The following is a 19,930-nucleotide window of genomic DNA, read 5'->3' as shown; positions in this document are numbered from 1 at the left end:
TTCGATCATATTTTCCATCCTCATTCTTTTGTTGAAGGAGATTTAGTCCTGCTCTACGATCAAGAAAATGATAAGTTGGGGGCAGGAAAATTCAAGCCTATGTGGCATGGGCTTTATATTGTAAAATGATTTTTGCAAAAAGGGGCCTATGAGCTAGTTGATTATGAAGGGAACCCTCTAGATAAGCCCCGAAATGGGCTTTATCTGCAAAATATTATGCATGAACCCCATGCATTTGATTTGTACATACGTGTGTTGTTAGTAGGTGTGTTGTGTGTGTGTTTTCATGTCTGGCTTGGTGTGTAGGCGTAATTGCCGTTCATTGTGTTTTTTTGCTTCTTGTACAGATGTCTGGTACACCTTACGTTGGTTTCGCTAATGGTGCTTGCCGTAGTACCCGGAACCTTTCTTCTGTGGCATGGGTGATCTATGATCCTCACGATGAGTTAGTAGACCTTCAAGGTGTTTGTCTGGGTTGCACCACAAACAATGTTGTTGAATATAGTGTTGTTATTGAATTACTAACCGAGGCTATCAACCTCGGTATTCGTACACTGGTTGTGAATCTGGACTCTCAGTTTGTTGTCCACCAGCTTAACGGGTGTTATTCCATCAGAGATCATCAGATTTTAAGGTTTTATTTACGTGTTAAATTGTTGGAAAGAAATTTTGATTTTATTACATATCAACACATTCCAAGAAGATTAAACACGTTAACTGATGCATTAGCAAATCATGTATTAGACAGACATTTACGCAGCATGTAATCAAACAGCATATAGAAGCATTCAAAACACAATAATGAACCATAGGAATATATATATATATCGTGTGGCGCACCGAGGCACTCAAAAAATAAGTGTATATGTCCAAATAGATTCTGTGCTCTCCGTACATCTGAGACACATGTATCTCAAAAAAATCAGCAAGAAATAAAACCTAGATGTCTACTGCGGTGGGTTATGCTGCCTGTAGCATAACACTACTCGTGCGACTCGCCTCAAAAGTCTATGCACCCTAGGTATCACCCCTACTGTATGTATCTGGTACTCTATGGGGATCTCATCGATCCCCCTGTAATCAGGGATCCCCTCTGTCAGGCCCTCAAGGTTGTGGGCCACTATCTCCACTAAACTGCTAGCTGGGGGAACCAAGGCCAGCTCTCTGATGCCCTGTGGATCCCTCCGTGCCTCTGGAGCTAGTCCCACAGGCCTCTCTGGTCCCATGTCTGCAAGTACCATAGAGTTACATCATTAGGACATATGCATGAAAAAATCTAAAAAATATCATAAAAAGACAAAATATAAAAGTGGTGTGATTGAGTGTTTTACCTCCATCGTCCCACTGATCACCAGCACGCAGCTGCATGTCGGGGTCTCCATGAAAGTCCATACTAGCATATGGCCAGTCCTCGATGAAGATTGTCTGGTGATCCAGCCACTAGCAGAACAATGTCCCCCATGACACTGGTCATCCGCCACCCCCTCGTGGCATAACATGCGCCCACCGTGTGGTCCGAGTCTCCCGCGATCTGGGCCTGTCCAAGTCCATATCCTGCGACTGCAGTGCTGGCACCCGCTCCAGCATGAGCAGGATCAAGATAGACTCGTAACCAAATTTCTTCGCCTCCCCGCGATGGCATTTGGTGAGCTGTCTCTTCATGTTGATCATCACTGCTTCCACCCAATTGTACATGTTCGGGTTGAGGCATTCAAGAGCCAACCAGAGTTGGATCTTCGTTACCTCGTGTTGGGCTTGGGAGCCCGCTGCCCTCGTCACCATAAATAGAACTACGTGAAGAACCAAGTCTTCCACCATGGGAATTGCCACTTTCCTGCTATTTGATTTGCGTGCCCTCAGGCACACTCGTGCTATCAGCATGTCTAGCGATTCGCCCCCGGTTCGTTGGCCCTCTAGAATCGGCCTCTCACCGCGACGGGATAATCCGGTCAGGAAATATATGTCCGTACCATCGAACTCAATGTCTTTGTCACAAATAATGAACTTTCCCTCTGTTGGGTTCCAGGCATGAATTAGCAACTCTAACAAATTGGGTTGAGCCCGAAGATGTGGAATGAGAAAAAATTTCAGTAGCTCGCAAGCATGTAAAGCATTTCGGCACCCGGCATCATTGAATGCTTCCTCATCATTGTGAGTTCATTCCTACCAAACAAATGCCATGTTGCCCTGCATTAAAAGAAAAACGAATTAGAGATCCTTTCATAAATTTTAAATCCATAATTTACACAAAAATTCAACTTCACGTCACTGTCGCGATTGTTTTCAAAACAGCGGTGACGACGCTAAGTCAATAGTTCATTTTTCCTGCAATCGCTGCGAGAGTACATCTGTTTCTCGCAATGATCATAGGGGTGGTACGTGTAATCACGCTCGGTCATCATGGACCCGAGCAGCTTTTCTGTGATGACCGAGAGGCAGACTCGGATTTGAAAATCTGTCTAAACCCACCTACCTAACACGAAATTCCATGAAAAAACCTACTAAAATGCAACGCAAGAAGAAATGTACTTACTTGGCAAAGCTTGCAGGACGAACCGTGAACGGATGAGGCCGAAATCAGCTTGAAAAATTTGCTCACGTTGGTGCTCCAAATGCCCAAAGGTAAAAATATGCAATGTAAATGGTAAAAAATGAATTACCATACCCCTTTTTATAGTAAATTTTTGGAAAAATAAAAAAATTATACTTTAGGGTGTGGGTTTTTCTTTTATATCACATTTTTAATTAGGGGTTTTTGGGTTTTAACTGTATTTCCACATATATTATTCATTTATGTCGAATAGGTCTTATGTTTGACGTGTTTTGTGTAGAACTATAGGTGGCGGGGTTATGTCGTACTTTATATGCCCTTAATCCATAAAGTCTTCTTTAATGCTCTTTTCTGACTTAAAAGACGAAAAGATTGCCGAGTTATTCCTTTTGACTCGTTAAACTAAATAAGAGGTGGTCTACTTTAAGCTCTTTTCCGACCATATAAATGCGAAAGGATTGCCGAGATTTTGTTGTTTCGGGTTCGTATTTGGTTACGAAATGACGTGGCTTTGATCGATTTTCTACTCTTTCGGATCGAGGTCACTAATGACGAAAAGTACTCCTTGATCATAATGGTTAAGCAGTTCTCTCAAGTATTGTTTTATACTTTTTCGGGCTCGAGGGACACAAATCTATGAAAAATGACCCCCCTGGAGTTTTATTTTCCGTGTCTTTTTCAAACTCTCTAAACATGAAAAGGACTCCGAGTTTTACCTATGTCGGACTTGTTAAACACTGATGGCATTGGACTCGTCACCATAACGAGACTCGAACTTCTCCTCCCAAGGGCTCGTTAAACTATTACTAGGTTGGATTCGACTGAAGGTCAAACTTATATTACAAGCATATGCTATCCCCTTCAAGCTTGTTTTCAAAAAATAATTGGGGTATTCACCAGCAATGGTGGGGGAAATTTGGAAGTTGTCATTGGTTACCTATGGTAGTTAGTCACTCTTGAACATCAACACTTCTGCTTCTTGTCAGGGTTGGGATATCCATATATCGTCATTTGGCCTTCCGAGGTTTTGGGTTTCCATTTAGCCTCATTCCATCTGATTTGTGCTGTCTCCATCAAGCCTCTGATCCCTTGGTACCTGAATGATGCCACCCTACTGAGTCGTGTCGCCGACATATTCAAGAGTATAATCCTTTTGCAGTTCACATTCTTACCTCCTCCTCTAATACTCTGTTTCACCATCTACCACTTGTTCCTTATCTCGTGTCGTTGATGGGGGAAACATTATGGCTCTCCTATGATGGATCGTCTCTTGTCGACATCAGCTCATTATCTAGGAGACTAATCTACAGATCCCTTTTGGTACCTTGGAGCTTGTATGCCTCAATGGCAAGTTCTTCGCACTTAACGATTAACTTTCATCATTGGTCGTCGATTGGGTGATTCCACGAGTGTTCGACTCCAGCTCATTCTTCGCACGTCGTGGATTGTACTAGACAGTACTTTGAGAGCCATTGGCATTATTGGTGGTTTCTCTCGTGCTTGTTAATGGTTTTTCTCATTGACCAGTAATCAAGCGACTTTTTATCATGATCGACTTCAGCATATCTGTTCGCATGCTAGAATTTGTACTATGATCGGTTGGGTTTCAAGACCCCGAACTCAGATTACATATGTTCAAGTTGTGTGGATTGGTCCGTGATTACATGACTCATTGATGGATGGCTGTGACCATACCTGAGTCTTCATGGATGGCTGCGACCATACCTTTATCATTATCACGGTCTTACTAGTTGGATGGCTGCGTCCATACCATAGACCTAGTTTGTATGTCTTTTGGATGGCTGCGCCCATGCTTAGACTACATGTATTTCACTATCATAGGTATCAATTGTACTTGTGCCTGCAGGTTCTTCAAGATGGTGTTCTAGTTCAGACAGTTTCGTAAAGCATTTCACCCCTCCCACTCTCTCAGGCTTCATACTTTAGGGGGCATTTGTTACACAATAATTTGTCATTGCTTTCACCCTAGTCCTTCTACTGTGTCATGTGTCCAATAAAACATGCTCATATTGAACAAGTTCTCTCTTATGTTGCTAATTGACCCATTTTTCCTATGTTTTTTGCCTTGTCGCAAGAATTCACTAAATATATGCAACGGACATCGGTCATAAACAGCCCAGTCGCACCTCCATCGTAGGAGTACATCTGATTCCCGCGACGGTTGGATTTCATGCTCTGGCGCGAGGCTAATTGCTATCTTTAGCGACGATTTCACTGAATACATTGCCTACTAGCGATGTCAGCGCTAAAGTTTAGCTATGAACTAGCGACAATCCAGATTGGGCAAATTTGTTCCAACAGTCGGCTTTCTAGATGTCTCTGGACCTGGTTGTTGGGTCAGTTTGGGTCACCCTCCTCCCTCTGGCATGGTAGTTCCGTCTTTTGTGTTGCTTGCCCTGAGGATAAGCTCCCTCTCCCTCATTTCATGGAGACCCCTTCTCCCATAAAATCACTCGCCATTGCTATCATCTGCTAGTTCTTTAGGTTGTACAGTGCTGCTGTTACTTTTGAGTTTGATAGATAGTTGGTGTGAGTGTGACAAGTGTGGGATTGCTTTGTTTTTTGCAAGAAGGTGTGGAGCGCCCTTGAACTTATGTAAAGCTTGTGAATGAGAGAGAGATATATTTCTATTTGGGAGACCCATCTTTGAGAGTGAATACTTGAAGAAACACACTAGTTGGACCCTCTAAGAAGGCTTGCGACGTCAAGACTTGGTTGTAAGCTTTACTCTTGATTTATTATTAATACAATCAATGATGATTTCCTATGTCTTGTATGTAATTTACTTGATAGCTCATGACTTCTTGACTTTATGAGTAAATAGATCATTCTTATTTCTCGGTTACATGCTCTATTGTTTCTTTATGGTGTTTCAGGTTGATTTCTCATTAAGGAGAAGGGAACAGAAGCTGGATTAGTGCAACGGAACTTCATCAACCACCGGTTTGAGGTAGGCCTCCAACGATGACTATTTAAGAGAATTAATTGTTGTTTTGTCCTTGCTGTGACTAGACCCACTCTAGGGCTAGAGGGGTTGCCTCTGTTCGCAGAGGGAACACTTTCGTGCATCACAAATTTATAGGGCATTTTGAATTCAAATCCAACTGTTCCCCCATATTTGGCCCATTAATGCTAGACTAGCGGCATATTTTCAAGAATCTAATTCATAAATTTCGCCTTAAATGCTAGCTGCCCGCTCCATTTGTCCATAATCTGACCATCAAATCATGAACAGTGACTTTAATGGTCACTTTCCGGTGGACCTATGCGCTATTTCCACAAGTAGCGCAGTCTCCTTCGTGTTGTCGTAGACCCTGTGACACTTTGCTACTTCGCATAGTTTTGAAATCACGCAGCTCCCTAAACTAGGAAGTGTAGTTTATAGTCCCACGCCTCCTTTCATCTACTTGGAGTGCTAATACTGTGCTACTTTCATTTAGTCACATAGCCGAACCACTGGTGTATGGCTTCAAGTGACTAGTATACACCTTTCCTAGGAAGGGTTCTCCATTTAACTTAACCAACTGGACCGTGCCATTGTCAATAATCTCCTTAATAGCATAGGGCCCCAACCATTGCATTCTAAATTTCCCTAGAAATTTATCAAACCTACTGATATACAACAACACCAAGTCATTCACCTTAAAGGTGTGCGGCTGAATATATCGGTCATGCCACGCTTTTTCACGTTGCTTTTGAACCTGTTGATGAAATCTAGCCAAAAATCTCTCCTCTTCAAGCTCATCCAACTGTGTGAGCCTCTCTTCCAGGGCTTCGCGATCTGTCATACTTATGAGCGCTACTATGTGCAGAGGCACGATGTATTCCATAAGAATTACAACTTCCACACCATAGATAGCGCTAAAAGGGGTTTGTCTCGTCAGCTTTTTTCATGTTGTCTGATAAAGCTACAATACTGCAAGTATGCATGAGTCCCAATCACTTCACTGAGCATTGCAAACATTGGTTAGCGCATTTTCAAAAACCTTGTTGAAAGCCTCCACTATCTTGTTAGCCTGTGGGTGATAAGGTCTAAACTTCTAGTGGTATACCTGAAATTCCTTCGTTAGTGCATTGATCATCTCATTCAAGAAGTACGTACCACAATCACTCATCAAGATCCTTGGACATACAAATTGTGTCAGCACATGTTAAAATAGAAACTTCATGGCATTCACGTGCATGCAATCCTTCACCGGCTGCGCTTCTACCCAATGATTCAAGTATTTTGTCGCAGTGATAATGTACCTCGCCCTTGTCTTCCCTTGTGGCTGAATGGGTCCTACAAAATCTATTGCCCACTTCTCAAAGGGTTGCAACATCATTTGTGGATTCAAAGGCATTTCATACCTCCACGATGGCCTGCCTATTCTTTGACATTCATCACACGCCTTGCAATATGCTTTTGAATCCTGATGAAGGGTTGGCCACCATAAGCCAGCGTGTAGAATTTTCTGTGCGGTTTCTCTCCTTGCATAATGTCCTCCTGCGGTGCCCCCATGAACATCTACGAGAATGTTGCTTTGTTTGAATTCAAGTACATACCTTCAGAGTATCTCATTAGTCCCCATCTTGTATAGATGCCCAGCAATGACAGAGCAATTTGCCACGCGCACCACTAATTCCTTTTTTTGTTGGACAAAGTATCATTTTGATGTAGTTCTTGTTGTTAGGAAGTGTATTATATTCTCAAAATGACTATCTGTAATGTGCACAGCAAAGAGCTGTGCGTCAGGTAATCCTTCCTCTAAGTTATTAGGTTCCTCCCCTGTTTTGAAGCGCGACAAATGATTTGGTCCCACGCTCAATCATCCAGGCTTCACAACAACTTCAAAATCATACTCTTGTAACAATAAGAGCCATCTATAGATTTCCCCCCCCAACACATGCTTATTTGACCAGGTACTTCAGCTCGGAGTGATCCGTATACATCTTAAAGTGGTCTCCTAGAAAGTAGTTTCAGTACTTCTAGAGCGCATACACCATAGCTAGCCCTTCATGCTCAGTGGTGGAATAGTTCTTCTCCGCTTTGGCCAATTGCGCGCGCGGATCATTCTACTCATAATACTTGTATGTCAGTTGCATCTTATGTTTCCCAAATCGTGTTCTCATCATCCTCCTAAATTTACGCCAATCATCAAAGCTTTCCTTGTGCGTACCCCACCATCTTGCAGGGGTAGCGTGTAGTGCCGAGTCCAAGGCCTGGAAGAGTTTCTTTTCTGGTACCTCCCTTTCAAATGCACCCAAAAAGACATCTATCTCATTTAGACCATCATAGCTAGGCAAATTTCTTTCCTCTGACAACACACAACGCAGCGACCGGGTCATCATGTTGCAATTCAGCATGGTTACTTCATGTAACCGATTCTTCCCGCGTTCTATTTCTTCCTCAGAATCCGAAGTGTAAGAACTTTCGCACTCCCATGTAATCCATCCTTCTGTGGTGGGATTCACCCAGTCTTGGGTCTCGCGCTGTTATCTTATAGATGCAGTCCATATCATCATCACTCATAATCGGGGATTGGTTTCGTATAGTGAGATCCTTTAGCAAGATCCAGGGGTATTAGTACGCGCAATGATTTCTTCTCAAAGATCATCTTTCGCTTCTTCAGATTGATTAACCAATTCATATCAATTGCCCGATGAATCCCAGGAGTGCATGGTAGGGATTGTTGTCAATCCACAATCTCTATTACTTCAAAATCTGCTAGCATGCTCGCTCCCTCAATATCCACGGTCGTTCCGTGCGGCCACCCCATTGGTATGATTTTATGTTGATTCGCCATCCTTAGCTGAATCAGAGACCATTGTAGTGCAGGTCTCCCCATTCTCTCGCAAGTCTGCTTTGATAGCACATTCAGATCTAACCCCAGTTCCAAAATGACCTAATCCATTTCATACTCTCATATTTATACGGTTGGTCTTATCTCCAGTCCCGTCCTTATCTTATGCTTGCCAATCTTTCGCACTACGAGCGGTTCACCTGGCACGGTTCTAGTGCATCTATTGATGAGTTCTTGTAGCCCTTTCATAGCCTTACTATCGTGCAGTAACTTCATACAGGTTTCCAAGAAAGTTTTGAACATAAAGGGGTCCATCTCTGGCTCAGGTTTATCTTTGCTTCCTGAAGTGGAGGCCTCAGCGAAGCTCTTCTTAGCTTCCATGAAAGCTTCCCAAGAATGCTCCAAATCAAACTCAGCCTCTTTTGTTAAGGCATTGCAATCCTAGGTATTGTCTTTTCATTGTTTCCCCTTGTCATCTCCTATCGCGATCCCACTCCATAGCAGCGTATTTATGTTTAGATCTTCCTCGTGTGGCTCAAACCTCATCATCTGTAGGTTCTGAGTTGGGGTAGATGGTAGCGTCCCTTTGTCACGTATCTTAGCTATCAACATAGGACAATCTTCTGTTTCCTGATCAAACAACATGCAATACTTGCACAAAGGATGCATTGGATTAGTGCAATCACAGGCATAGTGTCTTGGTCCTCTGCAATTGTAGCAAATCAATTGTCTGTGACCTCTACGAGGTCCTCCTCTAACTTGGCCTCGTCCGAACCCCTGAAATCCTGTCCATACCATCCCCGCATTTTGATCAAGGGGCCATGTTTCAGCCTGAACCCTATAGGTGGGAGTTCTATCCATCATCAATTCATAGCTCCTGCAAGTATGCTCATCATGTCCTACCGACCTACAAAAGTTGGAGAAAAACTGTTGTGATGCTTGTACATACTTCTGTAATAAGTGGCAGTTATCTGTGGCATGTATTCTGGCTACTTGAAAGATAGCACACCATAAAGCAGGCATTACACTAGGTCTTTCTTGAGCTTCTGGCCTTAAAGCCATCGGTCCTCCTCCTGCAAGGTAATTTGTAAAGACTGCGCAATGGTCTTTGTCATGACCCTGACTCTTGCATTTCAAGCACCATACTTCCTCGTGTACCTCTGGCCAAAATGTCTTGTCCTGCTTCAAACTTTGCATCTCAAGGCACAGATTCTTCAGCTATGCATGGATCTATTGGACTCCTAGATTAGGATCTTGCATCAGAGTCTAATGTAGTTTCATGGCAATCTTCAAGGCCTCTGCCTAAGTGGTTATCTTCTGCTGCGACAACGCACTCCTTAAGTGTGGTAGTAGCAAAGCCACAAACCACTCACGATGTTTTCCATCAGTCAAGTTCATGTTGGCTTCACAGATCATACATTTCAGCCTCTGATCTAGTTCCCAAGGCATCTCACCTGGGTGCATTGCGATCTCTTTGAATCGCACATCGACTGTGATTCAGATTTAGGCCTACTAAATTCCCTATTTAGTGCTGCTTGGATGTCTGCTACTCTAGCATTCGAGTTATCGTTGGAGTACTTAATATACCAGGTTACCGCGCGATCTTGTAGAGCGCTAACCAATGTTTCCTTCTTTATATGGTCATCTATAACACCTTGAGCTTCCCATACAACCCTTACAATGAACCAAAATTAGTTCGGGTCCTCATTTCCTAAACCTTTGAACAAAGGCAACTTCATTGTATTCACCATACTGAATTGCGGTGGAGGTGGAGGTGGTTTGGTGAAGCTGGAGGCGATGGCGATGAAGTTGGAGGTGGTGTGGGCGGAGGTGGTATTCGTAGGAATCCTTGTCTTATTAACTGAATAGCGCTTCGTAAAGAAACCTTCGCTATTCCTTCTTCGTCTCTTCATGGAGGTGAAATCAAGGAACTATACTCCAGACCCTTATTTCCTTTGTTCCTGTAAGTTTTTCCACTTCGCATAGTCTTGAACATCAAGGTAGCTACATAACCAATTTTCTACACAATAGTATCTTAATCCAAGTATTCAAAGATTTTACTTACTTACCTCGTGGTCCTTTGAAAAAGCATTGCTCCGCCTTGCTATAGCTGACCGAGGTGTCGATGATGAATTCAGTAACAAATCCTCTCACAACGCGATTGAGCCAATGATCTTATCCTTTGATGCTTCCAAGCTTCACACTAGCTCTGGTGCCCACATAATAGGACCATCAAGTTTCCACTTTCCTTGGCTATCTACTAGCTTCGTGATCCACTCGTATAGTTCGGTAGGAAAGAAGGCAAAAAACATTTCCTGGATCTCGATATATAGGTATCGGTCCAACCACTGTTCTTTTGACAGTCGCGGGTGTCTATTTTCTTGTGTCACAAACTCGTGAATCCTTCTGTCCAACCCACCTTCAATTTCTTTCTTAGTTGGATTCCAGTGATACTACATCACACAACTCTTATGCAGATTCCGGTCTCGGCAACAGAACCGTTTGTTGGCTTGAGGGGGCTTGACCCAGGTTCAGCATTAATTAGCCAAACAAAACCCTACACTATTGGCACTTTTGACATCAGCCCATAGAGCGCGAACTGAAGTCACACCCAAAGTAGTATTGGGGGATTTTGTAACCAAGTTTCCGCACCCTTGATGTCAGTTTATTCTGGTTGTACCTTCCTTCACACAAGTTGTTTAGCCCTTTGTTCCACCCTTCAGTGCCTTTGCGAAAGGGTACAATTGGCTTTCGTGCAGCCCTAACCTGCAGCTCAGGGGCTTTCGTATTGTTTAGGGCAGCGAACTGTGATATCTCCCAAACCAGGCTAAGTGTTTTACTTATCTTATTAACCGATCTTAGTTAGCTTCGCGTAAACAAATGTTCTTACTTGCATTCACTTAACCAACACATTTACATACATTCACGCATCATATAAGCATTATAAGTGTAATTCATACCTAACATAACAAGATGCATATACAGGAATTAAAGACGCAGAAATTGTAGAATACTTCTTTTTATTGATAATTCCAAATGGTTACAAACTCAACTCGCCTTGTGCACTTAGCTGAAGGGATCCGCGTACTCAGCTGCGGACTTCTAGGCCTCTGTGCACTTAGGCCTCTACCTATGCTACGACCCAAACTTAGACTTCTACTTCAGAGCTATCTCTCATACATGTCGATGCTTCATTCTTGCTTATTTCTAACTACTTAGAGCTTAACTCTATTTATACAATCCCATGGTCCGCAGACCATGGGTAGGTCTTTTATAGCCAACATTACATTTCCGATATAAGGGCGGACAACCCTATGATTCTTTAACATCTACGTGCTTTGCGACCACAAAATGTGGAGTCTTTACATTTGGATTACAAAATTTGACCAAAATATGGGCTTTTAGCCCCAAAACTACTCTTGGGGGATCTCGCGCCCAACAATCATTCAACAAGGTAGCCCTACCTTCTTCTTCGCATTAAGTGCATCTCATACAAAATGGCGTGACTTGCATATGGCCACACCTTTTAAACCTCCTTCCAATGCGCATGAGCAATCTTGATGGAGGATCCAAAACCTTGCTGCAAACCCGCATCGTGCATCTCCATATATCCATTTCAGATTCACAATCTTATTAGAAGAGGTCCTACTAAAAGGGTTCCTTGTAAAGGATTTTTGGTACAGGTTTAAAACTACCCTTGTTTGTCTTCTATCCTTTATGTCCAATTTCTTTCATAAAAACCTCTTGCTTTCTTTCTTCTCCCCATAGGTATGAATGGAAACATAGAGGATCTGCACATCTACATGGCTTCCTATGGTTCTCAAATGCACTGACAATGGATCACCTCAATTGAATTTATGAAGAGAGTGTTGTTGTTGCTAATTTTTTTTTTGGATTCATACATTACTGCTTGGAACCCTCGGACCCTCCATCAAAGACATTCCAGAATCCATCGAACATCGGTTCATGATCCCTGCCTCCTTGCAACCCCTGAAATTCTCTCTTCTAATTAACAACAAGACTACAAGGAACTTGTTAACTTTGTCGAAAGGCACACAAACTGCCATTCCTCTACCTTCCTTCACAAAATGAACAATTCCACATCATGCCGCTATGGAGTCCCTTGGGAATTGTGTGATTCCTCTTCGATGGACATTAATACTTCTGGTCGTAAAACATATTATCTTGCTAGAAATGATGAAAAGCTTAATGTCCACAACCCTCACATGATTGCAATTTGGAGGGCCAACATTCACTTAGGTACTATACTTTCTCTCCATGTCGTTTTGAACTACATATCGAAATATGCAACAAAAGCATAGTCTAAATCAAAAAGCTACCACCAAATGCTTTCCCACCTTTCCATGAGTTTTCCCCTCAACGCCTCGACTGTCACTATCGTTTGCAAACTCTTCATCAAACTCGTTGCTAATAGGGACATTTGTGGACAAGAAACATGCCACATGCTCCAAAAACTCCCACTAACAAAATGCAACCACTCTTTTGTCTCCCTTAACATAAAGAGAAAAGTTTTAAGATCTGTTTACCCTTCATCACTTCATAGATGCAAAGACCTCCCTCTCTTGAATCATTCTCTTATTGAAGTCATGTGTTCATGGTCATTTTCCTCTCATCACAAGACATCACCATTGGAACACATCTCCCCTTCCATGGTCATATGTGTCATTCCTCGCTATACCTCTATTCCATCTACAGATTCAGAATTATATGTCCGCTTTTGTTGGAGTGGACTTCTTTTGTACTTCCCTTTCCATAAATTGCTACATGGCCTCCAAACCACCACTAAACATGCTTATCCAAGGAACTACTCGCACTGACAAATATTTCTTGATTGAATGCCTCAGAAACGCCTTCCTTTCTCCCTCTCACAATAGAGCTAACCCTTTACTCTTCCTTGCTGCAACCATTTTTGCAGAATGCCACATAAATGCACTTATAATACACTCTTGCCTTCACATCCCTGTATCCTCTATGCAACCTCTTGAATGTCAATCCCTACTAAACCTTCAAGGACAACTTCAACATGTGAAGTACATTCTCAATGATGATAAGAGCTTCAGTGGCCTTAAAATGCTTGCTCAAATTGATGACCGTTTGCGAGAAGCATTCCCATCCAATCGAAACACCCCATTCGGTTGCTCCATAATCCTTGTAGGTGACCTCAAATAGTTTCCTCATGTCAAATATACACCAATGTATGTGGGCACATCTCGTGGAAATCCTCTTTGGCGAAGCTTTGACACAATTGTAACACTTCCAACAATTTTTTTCCAATAAGGCACATGTGCTACTCATATTTCATTATGACAACTCCTTTTCAATATTCGCAATGCAACCCCCACACTAGATGATTGGAAACTTCTCATGGCACGCACAAAATCCAAACTTCCACCCTATGAGCAACAAACCTTCAAAAATTCTATGCACCTTTATGCAACTAATGCATTAGTAGCTCTCCACAATAAAGCCATGCTAAAAAAAATGAACATGTCAATTGTGCATTGTTCTACCCAACAAATGAAACAAATGTCATCATCCACTCAAGAGGATGAATAACTTGCCACAAAAGTAATTCTATGAGTTGGACAACAAGTCATCCTAACACTCAATTTGTGGGTTGAACTGGGCCTTGTTAATGGGTCACTTGGCAAAGTTGTTGCTATCTCCTAGATGCATCTAGTTGTTGGCCCCTAGAACTCCCATCATTTGTTGTTGTTGATGTCATTCACTAGAAAGGTCCACCATTAGACATTTCACATCCAAATTATGTGTCAATCCCCCAATAACAAGGGGCTTATTGCACACAAATGCCCCTTCACATGGGATGGGTTGTAACAATCTAGAAATCACAAGGTATGACCCTCCAGAAAGCAATAATTGACATTGGATTGATCCATGCAAGGCCTAACATTCATAGCCATATCTAGAGTCACATCATTGAACGACCTTTACATCTCTGTTGCTTTTTCTTTCTCATGCTACTCACTCATGCAAGATAATCCTTACCTGATATGTAGAAATAGAGAAGAAATGTATCTTTTCTCTAAATCTATGAAGCCACCTCCTTGAAGACATTCTATGTAAGGTAGTTTAACTTCCTCTCCAATGCATTTTCACCTTTTTCGCCTCATCTCTCATTAAAAAAACAAAACTCACATTCATGTTTATTTTTTCCCTTCTCTATTGCTATTGTGTTGTGGTTGTTGCATGTTAATGCTATATATATTTTATGTTTTATTTTTCAATTATTTATTTTTTTATTTATGTTTACTTAAACCTTATTTGTTTGTTGCTTCTTGAATAGGAAAATGGATATACAAGCTCCTTCCCACCTCTAACAATTTTGCCAAGAAATACATGAACAAGAGGCTACTCTTTCAAACATACAGTCATGGTTCCTACTCTGGGCAAATTTGTCGAAAATTTGTGGCTTTATATGAAGCCTACTCTCCAGCTACTTCGAAGGATTAAGAATTTCATGCATGTCCTCATCCATAAACACTAAAGGGATGCAAACAGGGGTCTCCTCTCAAAGTATCTTGAACTGGCATCTCCTCTCAGAGTATTGACTATGTCTCAACTCTGAATCTCAAATCGTGTTGCAGATGCCACACATGAGATTATATTTACGTCTGGTGTTTTCTTCAAATGGGGGACACACAACTCCTTCTTTGTCCAAATACAATCACTTCCTATCCCCCATCCTTAGGATGTTTCTGCTTTCATGGATACCACAAATTTATTTCTTTGTAGCACTTTTCTTACTTGTCACTGTCTTATATACACACCTTTTTCGCTCACATTCCCATTATTTTCTTCTCACTATTTCCTTTGTTTATCCCTTCCTTTCCTCCCTTTTTTTTATCTTCTCACTGGCTTACAAACTTTACAAACAAATAAATTCTTTACACAACATGCAAACTAACTTTTTGCATTTCAACTATATGACAATACATCGAACAAAACTGCTAAATACACGTCCAAAATAGAGTCCTACGATGGTACTACAAATAGCAAACAATACATATTTACTGATCTATTTGGAAGCTAAATAACATTAATTCCCTTTTTCTTCTACTCGTTCAAAAAACTGGTGCCTTTCAAACACAATTGTTCTTGTAATACAAGGGGAAAACTAAAACTTCATTGCATGAGCATATCAAAATGAACCCTTTCCCATCCAAAGAACTCTATCTATTGCCACTTCGGTCAAAAGCACAAACAACATCAATCACAAAAAAAGCAGAAGCAATCATATACTCTAACTTATAGAAATACTTAACTAATTAGATAAACAACGTCCACATTCATAGTGTCTCCTCTACAAAAAAAAAATGAGTGGGAACAACCAACCACTAGTGCTACTTAACACATTGATACAATATGTGCTTATGCATTTGTAAACGAAGTAAATATGACACTCATTGTAAAAAAAATGGCAATTTTATTATTTATAGAGGACAACTTTACAAATTAATCTATTTTTCATACTTGAAAAAAAATAATTCTTCACACCGATGGAATTAGATCTATATTATTACATTTATACCAAATATTTCCCAAAACGGTTCAAATGTACAACTTTAAAACACTTTCATATAAAAACAAAATAATGCTTTGCATCTCTTAGGAGAGTGATGCTGAAAATCAATAGAAATGACACTTTTCAACATCAACTACATTCCTTTTATTCCCTTTATCACTATAATGGCTATGTATTTCAGTTGTATTTCTGTTGACCTTAACTACTTATTCTCAAATAACCTACAAAAAAATATAAAAACCCATTAATTATGTTTTCTCAACCATTTTCTTCCACATTCCTCGCTCCTCATATTCAGAAAAAATATACACATCCATTATACTTTGAAACATGTTTTCTTAAACATAGCATTCCACAATACCCACTCCTCTTATAGACTTTCTTTTGCACCCCTTGGTGCAATTTCTAGTTTAATTTTAGTGATAGTTTGTTCCTATAGAATTCAGTTTAGATTCTTAGGAAAGTATGTGAAAAAAAAAAATAAAGAAAAAGAATTATGTTTTGGGCCATGTCCTGATCTATTATATAAATGTATTGTTCATTATTGTCTTCCAATTAGATATCTGGTTTTTTACATCTTCTTAAACCTAAGTCCTAGGGTTTGGCACTATTAATGGGAGAAGTTTTCAATGTGTCCAAAAAGTTGCACCTGCACCTTAGCCCACAATGATGTTACATGTTTGTGGTCTTTTCTTGAATTAAAATTTCTATTACCAGTAGATTATGTGGCTCGTAACTACGGGGTTCCATTGTCATATACATCACTATTTTAATTCTTCTCTGTATACAATTACTTCAGGTACACTTTAAATGCTCCTTTTTTGTTGCACTTCTTACTTGTTGTATTGATTATTTCAATGTTTATCGATTCATTAAAAGTTTGCTTACCAAATTTTCCAGTTGGGTCATTCTACCCATTTCTTATTAGTTATTTTTATTACCAATATTCAGTGGGTAAGTAGGACGTGGTATATTTACGAGATCTTTCACTCACCCTTCCCAATGCATAGGTTTATATATATTATAGAAAACAAGGATTGTTTCAAGTAATCAGCTTGTGTCCATTAAATTTGGAACTAACCTGTTAAACATATATGATTATCGAGAATTATTTAACATGTAATATTCATTCTTCACATCTTCCATATCAAATCTATTGATTGTTGGAGGTACTACACCCTTAGGACCTTCATTACTGGCACATGCAGACACCTAGTTAGAGCATGGGACCACATGTAAGATCCTTTCTACATGATTTGTTGCCTGATTCGCTCCTCCTTTCGCTCCACAACTGGCTAGTTCTTCTGCATGATTTACTCCCTGATTTGCTCCTCCTTTCACTCCGCAACTGGCTAGTTCTCTCCAGAACTTGATGTAGGTGTTGAGTCCTCTCATTGATCACCACAATGGTGCATTACCTTGGGATCTTCACCCAGTAATGCTATATCATGATCATTGTAACCTATTTTCTGAATGAATCATTCTTTTTGTTCTTTTGATTTTCTTCTAGTGTTTTTTCTCTGCAAATCTGTGTGTTCAACCTTTACTAGCTAGATTCATTTGTGTAAGTTTTCTAACACATTTACATGGTATCAGAGTCCACAGGTTGCTAGATAAAAGGCGCACCAGTAGTTTATTTTGTAGGTGTTACAGCTTGGAGATCGAAGATTGACAGAAAAATGGAATTTCCCAAAGCATCGATCCTAACATTGTACAACTATCGCGAATGGAAGGACCAAATGGCTCGATACCTTCATCAAAAAGGGTTGTACAGGATTACCATGGCTGCAAAAGAGGAATCCACTCCAGCCATATAGAAATCCAAGTACCTCAACAGCATGGAGGAGGCCCACGGATCCATATATGCATGTGCATCTCCCCAAAGTTGTAGTTTCATCTATCTGCCTACAATAATCCCAATGAGATTTGGAAAAAGGTTGAAGAAATCTATGGGAAATAGGATGAGAAGAAAGGACATCTTCTCGAAGTGGAGCTGCTCTCATTGGAAACTATGACAGAATTCAAGACTTCTTCACCAAATATAGTGATCTATTGTTGCAACTCAAGGGTTGTGGAATTGACAAATCCAAGGAGGAGAGTCGCCAAGTTCTCTCTATTATGTGAAAGCTTGGACCAGAATACTCCATCTTTGTGTGTACATTTCATTTAGTAAGGCTCGCAACAGGTAAATCCTACACTATGCTTTCTCTCAAAGAGTTCATGGAGTCCCTTACTTTTGAGCAAGATAAACTCATTGGCATGGGGAAAATCAAACCTCCAAAAGTGCATGCACTTGCTGTGCATGATGGCAGCCACAATAAAAATCACAGATCTGATTCAAATCTGAAAACTCAGCAACAAAAAGACAAGGGAAAAGTGCATTCCCATCCAAGGAAGGAAGGGTACACCAAGCCCTTCAATGAATCCTCTGGCTCTAGAAATGAGAAAGGGAAGAAATGAGACAAATGCACTTACTGTCATCGAGGATTCCATCTGAAATCCTCCTGCATGAAAAAACAAATTGACCAAATGGCAGAAATCCTTCAGAAGAACAACCTTGGGGACCACATCCCTCAAGGCGCCAAGAAGAAAACTAAGGATTCGCCACATGGGAAAGGTAAAAATTTTCATGCTTTAGTTGCAATTAACGCTTCCTCTGATGCATGGATTATAGATTCTGGTGCATCACATCATATGGATGCTACATAGGATGTCTATTCCTCTTTAGGTGCATGCAAAGGACCACCCATTCTCATGGGAGATGACTCAACTATTGAGGTCACCGGAAAAGGTAGAGTGGAACTTTTACATGGAAGCTTTGAAGATGTGCTTCATGTTCCAAAAGTTTCGGTAAACCTACTTTTAGTTTATCAGATCACTCATTCTGACACTGGAAAGAAAGTGGAATTCACTCCAGATGCAGTGAACATATATGACCTACATAGCAGCTCGAAAATTCCAACCAATGAGCAGCTAAGCAAACATGAGATGGTGGAAGGCTTGACAAATACCAGTTTCTCCAAAGGAGTTTGTGAAGGGTGTGTCCTTGGCAAACATCTTAGAGAAAATTTTGACACCCGCAAGACTCATAGAGCATCCTCTCCTCTAGATCTAATCCATTGTGATCTCATGGGGCCTTTTCCTCATCCTTCCATCAACAAAGCAATGTATGTTCTTACATTTATTGATGATTTCTCATGGTATACTTGGGTGTATCTTCTGAGGGCCAAATCTGAAGTTTTTGCACACTTTGGAGATTTCAAAGCACTAGTTGAGACACAGTCAGAGAGAAAGATCAAAGCCCTCCGTACAGACAATGGGGGGGAAATATGTTGACACAACACTTTAGAACCTTTGCCTTTAGTCTAACATACAGTTGCAACACATAGTTCCATACACTCTGCAGCAGAACAGAGTTACTGAGAGAAAGAACCAATCTCTCAAAGAGATGGCTTCCTGCATGGTGCATGCTAAGTCACTACCTCATAAGCTATGGGCTGAAGAACTTAATTGTGCTAACTACATCCAGAACAGATCTCCTCATAGGTCTGTGAAGGATCAGACCCCCTTTAAGGCTTGGAGCGGCACTAAACCGGAGGTCACCCACTTCCGTGTTTTCAGCACCCAAGCATGGGCTAGGGTCCCCTCTGAAAAGAGGAAAGCTCTTGATCCACGGAGCATTGAGTGCATCTTTGTTGGATACCTAATGGTGTGAAGGGATGCCGACTCTTAATTGCCTCTACGAACAAACTCATCATTGAGCGAAGTGTTAAATTTGAGGAAAGTCTCTCGCATGCACCTTAATTGTCACATGCAGACATGTTTTATCTACCTCATGTCCGAGATGATGACTCAGTACAATCAGATGCAGATACAGAGCATGCAGATGCCAAGGTAGATCATACAGATGCATAGATAGAGTCTTCATATACAAATCTAGTGCATGCATATGATGATCCACATCCAAGGCCAGATCGAGCTTCTAGCAGTGAATCAACTTCTCCTGTCATA

At 41.0% G+C, this 19,930-nt stretch overlaps 1 protein-coding gene and 1 long non-coding RNA gene across 10 annotated transcripts in view; one reads left to right on the top strand and one right to left on the bottom strand.

The window, feature by feature from the left end:
* LOC149180757 (immune-associated nucleotide-binding protein 9-like) overlaps positions 1 to 19,930 on the bottom strand; it is a 294,625-nt gene that overhangs the window by 124,400 nt on the left and 150,295 nt on the right. The gene's annotated exons all lie outside the window — the stretch shown is intronic.
* The window catches only part of LOC149180758 (uncharacterized), a 100,839-nt gene that overhangs the window by 30,900 nt on the left and 50,009 nt on the right, over positions 1 to 19,930 (top strand). For 2 of the 8 annotated variants that reach the window (XR_016256965.1, XR_016256964.1), the window contains exon 4: positions 5,449 to 5,522. The exons of 4 other annotated variants lie outside the window; for them this stretch is intronic. This is a non-coding gene — a long non-coding RNA (uncharacterized LOC149180758). Of the gene's footprint in view, positions 1 to 5,448; positions 5,523 to 14,680; positions 15,182 to 19,930 lie in introns of those variants that run through there. 2 more of the 8 variants (XR_016256963.1, XR_016256961.1) reach the window with 2 other exon arrangements.

Source organism: Pinus tabuliformis, chromosome 3_2 (assembly GCF_031772625.1).
Source record: "Pinus tabuliformis cultivar Carrire ecotype Pingquan chromosome 3_2, CPIR1, whole genome shotgun sequence".
Classification (NCBI taxonomy): Eukaryota; Viridiplantae; Streptophyta; class Pinopsida; order Pinales; family Pinaceae; genus Pinus; species Pinus tabuliformis.
This window is presented reverse-complemented; position numbering and strand designations above follow the sequence as displayed.